Here is a 12,475-nt window from a genome sequence, read left to right as displayed (position 1 = left end):
GTTGTATTGCCAGGACGAGACCATTGAAGAGAGATTGGCCAGTGATCTGACCTTGAGAGCGGCAAAATTGAAGCTGAGAAGTCTCCTCCTATATGGATTGCGTTGTTTGATAGTAAGAATCTGTCCAGACGAGAGGCAATCTGATGCAAACTTGCTCTTTTAATATTCCAGGTATAAATACCATTATTGAATGGCATGTCGATGAGCCAGTTTTTTTGAATGAATTCTTTTAGATTATTACCTTCCTTATCTAGTCTGTTCCTGCCTCCCCTTTTTTATTCCAGCTTGGTTATCATATTGAAGTCGCCCCCAGTGATCCATAATGGATGCGATCTTTCAGTATTGATTGCCGAAAGGGTATTCAAAATTTCTATCTTGTGCATAGCCTCCTAGGGAAAAAATACACATTGGTTAGATGCCCATGTATATTGGTCCCTGTGATGTGAAAAGTGGCTTGAATAAAATGCTCATTAGCATGGATTTTATTGAGCATAATGGTATGAGCGTCCAAAATGATTGCTAGGCCTCCTGAGGCCCCAGAGGCATCCACTGCAGCTGTGAGACATCCTGGCCAAGCTTTTGCTGTAATTCTTTCCAAAGAGGTTGAATTGCATTTGGTTTCTTGCAAGAATAGGATTTGTGGCCTCTCTTGCAGTATCATATTTTTAATCAGTCTTCCTTTCCCAGGGCCATTGAGCCCTCTGATATTCCATGATATTAGCTTCATTGAGTAATGTTGGGGAGGGAGTTGTAGTACTTTGTAAGCATGGAGTATCTGCCTGACTCCACTAGCATTTCCCCGATGCGGATTGTTCGTTGGAGATTTGTTTTCCTTCCACGCTTTTTGTTATCTTTGGTTATATGTCTCCCATCCCAGAGGCCGCCAGTCTGAATGCCTAGGGATTTTTGCCTTTGTGCTCGTGAGAGGATCACTTCCAGATTCTCTAGTTGTCTTTCTGGGATTTTGTCATAATTTTTTGTTTTGCATGCCTGCTCAAGGCCTAGAATGTCTAGGTCCCCAATATCTATGCTTTCTGGTTCCTCTTCCATGTGCTGAGATTCATTTAATCCTTCAGTTGTTTCTGTTGCTATTCTGGAATCAGGCTGCATGTTGTCTACCTCCATTCCTTGAATATTCCAAGCTGGGACTTTGTGCTGGGCAGAGGGTAAAGGATCTTTAGGCAGGGGATCTTCTTGGATTTTCTTGGAGTCTACATGGGCAAATTGTTTGTCCTTCTCTGGCTCCCTCTCTGAGGAAGCAGGGTTTTCAGAGTTAAGGTCATCTTGTTGGGCCAACGCTTCAAAGCTATTGCTCGTAGAGGGCTTGGAAGAGCTGGCTTGAGGCATCTTAGGATTTGAAGCCGGTTTCTTGTGGCTTTTCCTATGATTTGTGACTTTAGTGAAGCCATCTAAATCAGGCTTATCGGGTGCAGATGGATTTGAGGGTTTCTGATTTAAAGGACAATCCCTAAATAAGTGGCCCAGGGCATGTCATCTTCTACATATAAACAAAATATGTTCATAGTCAATTAACTGAACCCATTCAACATCATCATGGTATAGACTTACCGCATCCGGAAGTGCCTTGCTGAGGTGCATATAGACACAAATTTGGGCATAGGAGGTGTATCTTCGGAGTTTTGTTTCCTCTGCAACTTTGATAAATTTTCCAAGAGAATTCCCAATGTCTTGTAGAGAAGCTTCGTCCCAGTATTCCAGGGGGAGAGAGTAGAGACATATCTAGACTGGAGCCCAGCTGAGGTCTTATTTATCAGGGTTGAAGTGCTTGACCCAGTCCCTCAGATACAGGCTGGCTGCGTTGAAAAAATACGGCTCTCCATCTAGGACCCTGTTCCGGTCCTCTAAGCAGTTAAAGATGGCCGTGAAGAACCCTTTAGGTCCCAGCTGCAGGGTGATGTGTCCTTTCAATTTCCATTTAGCTACTATCCAGCCATGCAGTGCTTTCTCTGTTGGCCATAGTCCTATAAACTTGCCTATCAGGGCATGGTCCCTCATGTACTGTATCTGAGCATTGATTCGGTGACTTGGGAGTTCTATCTTCGAACGTTCAGCGCCACTAGCTTGTAGGTGGTTGAAGTGACTTTGGGTTGCTCTTTGTCATCTGTTTTGGCTTGTTGTGAGTTCATATCCGTGCTTTCTTCATTTTGTTCCTCTAGTTTGGCATCTTCCTCATTCTTTTGCCGATTTTCATTTTCATTGGGGGGAGGCTCTGCGTCCTCCCCCTGGGGGGATTCATGATACTCGTGACTTTCCTGTCGTATATGGATGATCGTATTGCTGACGTTGTAGGCAGGATTGCAAAGGTCTGTGAGAATCTGCCATTACAGACTCTGCAGAAACCCTAGAACGCTGTTCCGCCGGATCGCTCCCGGTTCGAAATCAAATATTACTACGTTTATGTTTTCCTTTTCTGGGTTTGTAGTATTAATACTTTGGGTTTATAATATTAATCCCTTAACTTTATTAAATCCCAATATTAAGGGTTAAACATTAGTCGTACAATTTATTATTAATCCCTAAGGTTTATAATGTCTATCCCTAAGGTTTATTAACTTGTTCGGTTTATAATATCAACAATCCTTAGGGCTTATTCATTCCTTGGGTTTATAATATTAATATTTATGCGGGTTTATCAATCCTTTGGGTTTAAAATATTAATTCCTAGGATTTATTAATCCATTGTGTTTTTAATATTAATCCCTTGTGCTTTTTGATCACTTAGGTTTATTAATTCCTTGGGTTTATAATATTAAACACTTGATTTTATTAATCCTTGGAGTTTAAAATATTAATTCCTAGAGTTTACTAGTCATTTGGGTTTTTAATATTAGTTTGTTGGGTTTATTGATACCTTGGGTTTATTAATTGCTTGGGTTCATTAATCATTCTTATTTATAATATTAATGGCTTGGGTTTATAATATTAATAATCACTTGAATTTATTATTGATCTCTTATTTTTATAATATAAATAATCCCTTGAGTTTGTTGATCCAATGGGTTTATAACATTATTCCCTTAAGTTTTATAATTATTTGGGTTGGTAATATTAATCCATTGGGTTTATTAAACCCCAATAGTAAGGGCTAAAAATTAGTCCTAGGGTTTAATAATAATGTGTTAGGCTTATAATGTTTATCCCTTGGATTGATTAATTTGTTGGGTTTACAATATTAACAATCCCTGGGGTTTATTGATCCCGGGAGTTTATAATATTAATAGACATCTAGGTTTCTCAATCCTTTGGGTTAAAAATATTTATTCCTCAGTTTATTAATTCCTTGTGTTTTTAATATTGATCCATTTGGTTTGTTGAGCCCTTAGGTTTATGTTATTTATGGCTTGGGTTTATAATAATAAATTCTTGGGTTTATAATATTAAACCCTCGCTTTATTATTCCCTTGAGTTTATAATTTAATCTTGTAGGGTTTATTTATCCCTTACCTTAAAATATTAATTATTAGGGTTTATTAATCCCTTCTATTTTTTATATTAGTCATTGGGTTTATAATATTTATCCCTTGGGTTTACTAATTCGTTAGATTTATAATATAAATAATCCCTTGGGTTTAAAATGAAAATTCAGGTTTATTAATCTCATGTATTTTTAATTTAATTTTTTGGGTATAAAAAATATTAACGATATTGATAAGAGATATATACTTATTATCAATAATAATAAAATACTATATTATGTCATCATCAAGAATAATATAGTTAATATTATTAATATACTCCAAATAAATATATTGTAATTGTATTTATAAATATATAATAATTATTAACCATAGCATAATGGTGACAATAAATATATATTATTAATTATTATGTTATATATAGGTAATATTAAAGTTTTAAATATAACTATCAATATATTAACAAAATTTTATGTAACAACTAATATTATATTAATATACAAAGTAATATTAGCATAATAAGTATAATTATATAAATATAAAATACTATGGTTATTATTATTTATATTGTTATTAATAATTAGTAACAGTTAACTTGTAACAAAATATACTTAATAGTTATTAATGTGGTGGGTGGTGGATATACACGCTTATATCAACCATATTGGTAAATGTGCTTGTAAATGTATTTCATATATGCCTATCGAACCTATATCAACCACATTAGTAAATATGGTTGTGCTAATATATAAAATATGGAAAATGTGAAATAACTCATATTAATAATAATAATTTTATTAATATATTATAATTTTATTAATATTAATATTATTATTAATATTGGCAAATTTATGCTTATATCAACTACATTGGTAAATATGGTTGTGCTAGTATATAAAATATAAAAAATGTAGAATAACTCATATTAATAATGATATTAATTTTAATAATATAATATTATTATTATTATTATTAAAAATATAAGATGATGATGATGATGATGATGATGATGATGATGATGATGATGATGATGATGATGATGATGATGATGATGATGATGATGATGATGATGATGATGATGATGATGATGATGATGATGATGATGACGACGACGACGACGACGACGACGACTGATAGTAATAGTAAGAAGAATGATTGAGATTATTTATGTAAAGTACATGCTCAATTTTAATGTAATGCTAGCTAAGCAACAAAAATATATTAAAATCTTTATTTCCTATTCCTTAAATAATAACTTTAATCAAAATAAAATTTAAATAAAAATTAATTTACACATATTTAATAATAATATATCTTATAATAATTATTATTATTCTCTAATTTTAAGGTCACGGTCAAGTCAGACACCAAATTGTTATGTGAGACCTCCTTGTTTGTGGGACAATGGATCTACCCAGCCAGACACCAAATTGTTATGTGAGACCTCCTTGTTTGTGGGACAATGGATCTACCCAGCGATTTGATTGCGACTGCGAAGTATACGAAGGCATATATACTCTTCCCCCCTTTGGTTTTGATTCTGTAACCTCTTAAGAGGAAACACATACTCTTAACCATTAAGCCCACTCTTAATCAAAATTAATAATTTCAATATATTTTAATCCAAACAAATAATACTATTTAATATTAATATATTATGTGAAAAGACAAACAAATTGTATCATTTTTAAAGAAAAATATAATAAAATGTTCCACTTTTAATAAATAGTAAAAAATACAATTTTATTTTTATTTTTATGTATTATATGATAAATAAATTTTAATTTATAACCATTTTTTATATGTTATATATTTTAATGTAATATTAATATTTTATTAATAAAAACAAGATTATACATTATTTAGATTTCTAATAAACATCTCCCCATATAATTAGTAATAATAAATTAAATGTTAATTTAATTTATAAACTATAATATCATTATTTTTTTTCCAATATATATAATAGCATAATTTCATTCTTTCTTAACCACATATTTATATATTATATATAAATAAATTAAACATACTTAATGATTAAACTTTAACGATTTACATATCAAGATAAACTTGTTGAGGAGGAATCCAATTCGCTTTGTTATCGCGAAGTATTCCATAGTTATACCATAGAGCTAGGACTTCGAAGCAATGTATGGATCGGCTCATTACATTTCTTATACAAAACTACTCGGTAATGTTTTACATGAATAGTGAAGATTGGACCACTACAAAACAACTTTATTTAAATATTATAGCACATTAGAAAAATAAAAAACATTAACCTATTTAAATTCCAAAACAAGATTATTTAAATATTATAGCGCATTAAAAAAATAAAGACCATCAACACAATCTATCAGCGTATATTTGTATTTTTACCATACTATTTGGGCCACTAAAGTATACTTGTATCTTTATTGTTGTTCGAATGTGCCAATATGACAATGACCACATTACATGTTCACGCCCACAAAAGCAAACAGAACCCACCACCATGCATGGATTACACTTGCATGTCCACGAAAGCCAACCATTGTCTGTTTGACTTCAAATTTAAAACTCTTTTGGATGGCCTACCTCCTGAGTATGGCTAGACCTCCAAACTAGCTGAGCTATGTTGGTCCTTCGCAGATAATTCCCCTCTGCATTTTGACAAGCTGATTGACAAGTTGAAATATTGATAAACAAACGTTCCTCCAGTTATATGTACTAGCATTTGCACCAAATGTTGCAAAAGAAACGCCGTAAGGCATAATTTGAGGAACAATCACTACATGGGAATGGGCAAATCTAAATGAGATGCAAATATGTAGCAGAAATGAAATTCTAACGCTGTATAAACAGAAGTTGATTTAGGGTGCCTCACACTAATTTTTATTAATTATTGAATTAATATTGCATATAAATCTCATAAAATTCAATCAACTTATAATTTAAGGCTCTGATCTAAATTTGACTTTGGGTCATTAACAGGGTGATGTCGTGTCTCAACTACTTAACCACTAAACCATAGGCCAACAAAGAAAAGACTGCAAAATGTTACAGGCATTACCATAGTAAACCCAATGACTCTACACACAAGAATTTTTGGGGGAGAGTGTTATTGGAATTAATAAATGGCATAACAGGAGCAAAACCCTTGTCTTGCTTCCAATCCTCGTTTACAAAAGAAAGCTCATTTTGAATGATATATCTTAGGTTTGGATCGGAAGGCAGAGCTGAAGCCTCTGATAAAAAAGAGCGACATTTTTCCTTCACTTCATTAAAGCGACTATAAGTGGGAGTGGGAATATAATTTTTGTTAGTTTTGAAGGTAGATGGAGCATCGAATTTCAGTAATTTGTAAGGGGATGAACTGGCCTCATTGCAGTTGTTGTGGTCTAAAGTGGTTGTTAGCTATTTTTGTGGTTGATGTGAGTAGTTTTGTGAGTGTGGCCTTAATGCAGAGTGTTCTTTGTCTTATGTGCTTCTATTGCATTGTCTACAAACTCATTCTGGTGAAAATTGGGTTGGCTAGGAATTTAATGCAGGACCTGCTCTACCAATGAGCTACCTGCCCTTTTGATGATGGGCATATTTACCGGTTTGATATCAAGGTGTGAATTGGTACCTCCAGCATTCCATTGGGTTAATGCCAAATGGTGTAGTAGCACATAGGCAACTTTTGCAGTGACATTTCGGGGGAGTAGTTCAAGTTCTGCTGATATTCACCTTCTTCTGCTAGCTAAAAATGTGTTTTAGGTATGGTTACTCAAGGTTGAAGTTATGATAACGAGAAAGATCAAGGCCTAGGTTTTGGGCCGAGTTCTTTGTATGTTTAATATGCTACATGTGCCTCTGGTTAGAGTTCCTTCTTGAATACTTACTTGAGTTGGTGGAACTCGGAGTTCATAACACTTTCCAGCTTATTTCAAAATTCATTCCATATTTTCATGCAGCATTGCCTAAAAGTTTCCATGTCGGCACTGGTTGCCTTTTCTCCAGACCAATCCTGGTTCAATTATGCAAGTACTCTTCTTAATAGCATACGCTGTGTTGGGTGCCAAATTATACATTTCTGTTATTGAAATTCAACTCGAGAATATGGTAATATGGTCATATGGTCATATGTTTATTTTGTTTTCTATTTTCCAGTTTTGGTCTGCCAATCATGTACACGAGCTTTTTTTCTTATCTTCACAAGATAAGATAATGCATGCTATGTACGTTTAGGAACATTTGAAATCTTCTAAGAATTGATGGAAACAATAGATGTTACTATGGAAAAATCAGATGAGTCCAAATTAATATCACATGGATATTTTGATGAACTAGTAGTTGTACCTAAGCTAACCTTAACTGACAACACCTACAAGTCATTACCAACTCCCGTGTTTTATGATGCTAAAAAATAACTTATAGCCTTATCTGTTACAAAAATGGTTCTCCATCAACAAAAGGAGCATTCTACATCTGCAAGCGAATGGATTTATTTGGATTTCCATCACTCACAGGGAGGGGACTGCAACAATCATAGTTGTTTTTCTCTTCGGAAAAATATACAAGATGAAGACAACTGCAAATTGATTAATTTTACAGATCCTTCTTTGAAAGTGACTTCAACTATTTTGAATATAATGGAGTATTTTGATAAGCACTGGGATAATCAACCTGAAAAGAATGGTCCAGAGCTCTCCGAAAGTGTTGGTATATCAGATATTCCAAGGTTCAAGTTTGAAATTGTTCTGGGTGGGGTACCTGACAACATTGACATGAAAACACAGGATAATCTGCAAAATGCACTTCAGTCAAGAACTAAAAAAGTCTCTTTATTGTTCAACTCTATGTTTGTATCCAGTGATTTGTCATTTTACTTGAATGTGAAAAGAAGTTTTGTAAGATGTGGAGATCCTTTAGCAAAAGAAACAAGTAGCATGCAAAATTCTTTGTATAGCGATCTCAATTCTCAAATACTATTTCATCCGATTTTTATTGTCAAAAGAACATGATACAACTTCATCATATTGAGATGTCCAAATCTGTCATAGACATTATTGATTGCATTCGAACAGATTCTGAAATGGTTTATGAGTTAGATAATGAGCTAAAAAGAATAGTACATGCATTTCCAAACCTGAAAAAGCTTTGTATTTCACATGTTAATCAGGTAGATCTAATGATTTTGATCAAGGACAGGGTTTCCCAAATAGGTTCCTTGAAATATGATACAACTTTGAGAGGACTAGGCACTATGCATATATTATAGAAGACAACTTTTGATGTTTGTTTCTAAGTGTTCAGGTAGCATATCTGTATTTGATAGAGTTGGTTCAAAGCATAGAGTTTTTGGAAGATTCTATAAAACTGCCCTATTCTTTGCTTAAATATGCCTTTCTTGACCATCAATAAGCACTTTGGATTTAACAGCACCAAAACAGAGAACTTTTGGAGGAGAGTCTACCATGGATTTCATTTCCATTTTCTTATACATTTGGTTATATGTACCTAATTTGTTTAACGCATATATAATTTTTTCTGAGTTCCAATATGATGCTCACTAAAAAAAAACAGATAAATCTGATGCAGCCTTGCACCAATAAGTAAACGGTGTAATGTTTCAATTTAAAACAACAGCATTGGTCCACAGTAAAAAAGCCTTCAAGAGCCATCCATTTCCTCCAACTGGCTACCTCGAACATCTTATCAAGTGATATGATACAACCTTGGCTTTTACACCAACAGGTATAACGATGTAATCATTTAGTTAAAACAGTAGAACTTGTGCACAGTAAGACAATAATGAAGGGTTATCTACTTTCTCGAATTGGCTACACCATTTTTTTCGCTGTTGAAAATGCATCATATACCACATTAAAAATCAAAGAGATCTGGTGATTGAAAAAATATTTTGTAAAAAAAATACTTGTTTAGATTATAACAAGCAGATCATTGTTTACAATAGCAGACTTCTGGGCCCCAAGGGTTAGACTGAGAGGACAAGGCTCAGGGGGTTAATGCTCCCGCCTCATTTTGAATTCACAGACTTAACTATTCTGTGTGGCTGGGCCTCTCCATGGGACCTAGGGTTTATAGTGGCAGCCTAATGGACTCAAACCCATGCCTAGCGAGTATGAATCCACTCAGTTATTGATTCCCTTAATAGAAATAAAAACAACAGACTTTCCTACAAGCCTCGTACCATGCCACAGAATGGGCCTTACTGCAAATGGCCAAAGCCTCTAAGTCTGTGTTTCAGCGCATTGGACATTGGGATTTTTCTCTCCCCTTGCACGCAGTTATGATATATAAGGGGGCTCTTATCTTTATTGCGATTAACATGTTGACTCTGTTCCATCTGCATCTATGTTCCAGATTTATTTGCTTTTTAATCAGGCCATCAATAGGAGCTTATAAATTTTCATGCATTGTTGCCAGCAGGACAATTGCTATTGCAGTATAGTTCTCATGCTATATGGCCTACTTTCTTCTTTATCTATCCATATCTAGTTATCAAAAACACGGATTTCGAGTGCCTACTTTAATGAAGTCTCCACCAGTGTATGAGTCACACTGTCTGTACAACATTCTTGAAGGAAATCGGATGAGAAATGGAAAGAGGACCTTAAGTAGTGCAAGAGCAATGCAATGGTATTTTGTATTCCTAAGCCTATTCAGACAATGAATAATGCAGTGTGGAGAATGTGATTCCAACCTTCCCAATGATCTTTTGTATAGAATTCCTAATTATTGTGAATACTTGTACTTGGATGTAATAGGTTGTAAATCAGAATTGGAAGACAAAAGGATAGTGTGTGAAAAAGTTGAAACACAGAAAACAAAAATAGAAGTAAATCAATTTTTCACACCATATGTAAAAGAACTTATATTCAGATCTAACTGAAACATCCAGCTCCCCCATAAACTTTATGTAATGGATGAGATTGTATACTCCCTGTCATTAAAGGACAAGTAATGATTTCTTTCATGGATGCCCCCCCATATAATTTAAATTTTATCCCATTGAGATTTCCGCAAATGGATGGGCTCTCAAACACTCTGCCATTAAAGACAAGCAAACCATTTATATTACAAATAAGATTATATGAGTCAAAAAAATACTTATTAGGATAACAGTGATGTGGTACTTATTAGGATAAAATCCTGGCAAACCATTTATATTAAAAATAATGTCGTATTGAAGAGACTATATCAAAGCGAGCTCTGCTCTGGCTCTTGCTTGTTATTCCATATGAAGCAGCGTTCAACAGGATGAATCATCTGCTTTAGCATCCAACATGAATTGTTTATAGGTATTGACTGGACAAATTTCCTTCCTTCACAATATAATTCTGTGAAGGGAAATATTTGTGAGCCAACTTCATGCATCAATAGCCACAAAGGACTAAAGCACTGACTTCACTCTATCTTAGATTTTGTTTATTTCAAAACTACTAACCTATAAAATCAATAAGATGGAATGAGCTTCATGCTAATATTTTATCATTCATTCCTACATAATGCTTTGAACCATCATTGGTCTCAGGAATGTATTTGAGAGTCCAATATTTGATGCATTGTTTTATTTGAGAGAAGCGAGCTCTTCTCTGGCTCTTGCTTGTTATTCCAGATAAAGCAGCCTTCAACAAGATGAATCATCTGCTTTAGCATCCAACATGAATTGTTTATAGGTATTGACTGGCCAGCTTTCTTTCCTTCACAATATAATTCTGCGAAGGAAAATATTCTCCCTTGAAGTATCTGTCTAGAATATCCTGCGTTCCAGCTGCATACATTATCTGAAGTAGAGATTTTATGAACAATTAGTCAGAAAACTCTCAAGAATATCTTTGTACTTTTTATGATTCCTATTTTCTGCTTCCAAAGATGACAAAAATGATGAATTAATGACAACATTAAAGCTTTGTGCAATGGACCATGATGCAATATAATTGACTTTTTGAATTATTTATGAGGTACGTTTGTCAATCAAAGAAATTGCTAGAAACAAAGGGGTGAAATTGGATGAAATATGACACCTAGCCATCTATTGTAGTCCCAGAGATATGGGGAGTCATAGCATGGTTTGGCATGGATCACCATGGATGATCTTTTGGAGCAGGTTAAGCAAACCAAGAGTTAGCAATGTACCTGTTTCCATCACTGCAATTGGCAGTTAGCAATGTGGCTGTTTCCATCACTGCAATTGGCAAGCTAACTTGTTATAACAAACAGGAACATAGTTTAGATCCTTTTGTCTTTCAGCGCATTGGACATTGGGATTTTTCTCTCCCCTTGCACGCAGTTATGATATATAAGGGGGCTTCTATCTTTATTGCGATTAACATGTTGACTCTGTTCCATCTGCATCTATGTTCCAGATTTATTTGCTTTTTAATCAGGCCATCAATAGGGGCTTATAAATTTTCATGCATTGTTGCCAGCAGGGCAATTGCAATTGCAGTATAGTTCTCATGCTAGATGGCCTACTTTATTCTTTATCTATCCATATCTAGTTATCAAAAACACGGATTTCGAGTGCCTACTTTAATGAAGTCTCCACTAATGGATGAGTCACACTGTCTGTACAACATTCTTGAAGGAAATCGGATGAGAAATGGAAAGAGGACCTTAAGTAGTGCAAGAGCAATGCAATGGTATTTTGTATTCCTAAGCCTATTCAGACAATGAATAATGCAGTGTGGAGAATGTGATTCCAACCTTCCCATGATCTTTTGTATAGAATTCCTAATTATTGTGAATTGCAAGTGTTTTCCAGACAGGAATAGCTTGTAAAAGATAAAATTCCATCACAGTCAAGGAAACTCATCTGGTAGTGGTCCAAAGTACCTTCACAAAGGCCCTGGTACTTCGTGAATTTAGAGGATGCATCTGGGTTTGCATGTGACCATGTTCTAGTGAAATGTTACAATTTGTTTTAAAAATTTAAACCAAAACAAAAATCTTGCATTGCATTCAGAAGTACAACTCACTTGGCCAAGGGAAGCAGTTAGAAAGTTTAAGGAGGTCAGCGTCCAGTATGTAAAGAGATAAGGAAATAT

Source organism: Pinus tabuliformis, chromosome 9 (genome assembly GCF_031772625.1).
Source record: "Pinus tabuliformis cultivar Carrire ecotype Pingquan chromosome 9, CPIR1, whole genome shotgun sequence".
Classification (NCBI taxonomy): Eukaryota; Viridiplantae; Streptophyta; class Pinopsida; order Pinales; family Pinaceae; genus Pinus; species Pinus tabuliformis.
This window is presented reverse-complemented; position numbering follows the sequence as displayed.